We start from the raw sequence: 2,010 nt of genomic DNA on the forward strand, positions 1-2,010 counted from the left end.
CCAGGTAGAAAAGTGACAGTTTTCCCTCTTGATGAGAAAGATGCTGAGTCAAAGGACTAAGTACCCAAGACGCAGTGAGGAGAACAGCTACTCACTCAAAAGACAAGAAGAAAGAAGCAAGTGCTACCTTGTAAAGATTTGAAATGTTTCAATATTCTGAAGTGTTTGTCCCCATGGAGATCCACTCCCCACCAAACCATTTCAAACAAGGTGAAAGGTGAACACACTCTCCCATGTGCATAAGAACATGGGGTTAGGATAGAGGAGGGGGAGATGCTGGGCTGAGAGAGGAGGACAGTGGTAATGAAGTAGAGAATGAGACAACAAAAGCTGGATGTACTGGCTCATGTCCATAATCCTACTCTTCAGGAAGCTACAGCAGGAGGATTGCCATCAATTTGAGACCATTCTGGCTGCTGAATACTTCCAAAATGTAATCAGTATGTAGGTTCCTGAGTCGAACTGCAAGCTTTAGCAATGGTGCCTAATGCTCTGATGGTGGGCAGCAGGGTTTCCTCTCTCCAGCTCTCCCTATACATATGTATCTCTCTATATACATATACATTTCAAATTGTGTGTAGGTAATGAGATTATAAAGAAGACACAGAGTGTCCTAGAGAATCAACAAATGTCTGAAATACACATATGTATGATTCCATCCGAAGCTGAGAATATTGGGGAAGGTGTAATTATAGCCTTCTAGAATATGAAAATGGTTTTGAAAGAAAGATGATAACTGTTTTCCATGTTCACAGAGGAGATAACCAAAAAAAAAATGGATTTAAAACTACTAAGATAGCAACAACAATGCATTTGGAATACATTTTCAAGGGCAGCCGTTAAAAGATAGACTGTTATCTCTCTGGACACCTTTTAGGAGAAGCCTCTGTAAGGCCGGGTTAGCTCTTTCTAGTACTATGATGATAGGATTCCGTGAATACATAAGTTGCTATTTGCCAATAAAAACTTCCTCCTGTGTGGCCCTTTTTTATCCAGTAATGATTTCCTGTTCCACTCTGGCTGCTGAAGGCTTCCAAAATGTAATCAGTATGTAGGTTCCTGAGTCAAATTGTAAGCTTTAGCAATGGTGCCTAATGCCCTGATGATGTGCAGCAGAGTCTTTAAGCCAGCCAACATTGAAGGAGTCCTAGCTTTTCACCTCAGCTGGAGTTTGGTTCAAACGACTTCCCTTAGCAAAGCCTCAGGAACAGGCACTAGGAATCCTTTCCCCCAGCCCCTGTTTTCTCATTAAAATCAATCCCAAATTTATCTTGAGTCCAAGCAAATTTTGCAACCCTAAATTTCCAGAGGAACAACAAATTTCCTCTAGCCTGGACTCTAACTTTCTAGCACTTTCTCAACAGAAAATTTGCTTTCTCTAAAATTCCACATCAAGAGCATGAGATACCCAGTGTTTGCTGTTTTGTTGGTTTGCTTTGGTTTGCTTTGGTTTGCAACACATCTCAACCTGTAACACAGGCTAGCCTGGAACTCATCATACAGCAATGTAGACCAGGCTAGTCTTAAATTCACAAGAATCCTCCTTTCCAAACCTCCCAAATTCGGGGAGGTCCTAGGGGTGAACTACTATGCCTGGTTCAGTATTGGCACACTGAGAAACTCAATTAGGGACAGGGTAAACCGACAGCTCAGATGAGGCAGGGGAGAATTGGGGCAGAACAGGTAACAGCGTTTCAGGTCCCCCTCTGTAACTAATTGCCTATAGGCTAACCCATCCCAGTTTGATTTTGCAATCACTAAACCTGGGCTGATAGAGTGAAGATAGCTTCTCATAGCTGTGATTTTTTGTTGTTGGTTTGGTTTTGTTTTTGTTTTTCAAGACATAGTTTCTCTGTATTGCCTTGGCTATCCTAGAATTCCCTTTGTAGACCAGGCTGGTCTCGAACTTACAGAGATCTGCTTACCTCTAACAAAGGTGTGGGCCACCACCACCCAGCCATGGCTATGTCCTTTATATCCTGCTCTTGCTTAACCCAATCCTAACTTCTG

Source organism: Grammomys surdaster, unplaced genomic scaffold (assembly GCF_004785775.1).
Source record: "Grammomys surdaster isolate TR1022 unplaced genomic scaffold, NIH_TR_1.0 126124, whole genome shotgun sequence".
Taxonomy (NCBI): domain Eukaryota; kingdom Metazoa; phylum Chordata; class Mammalia; order Rodentia; family Muridae; genus Grammomys; species Grammomys surdaster.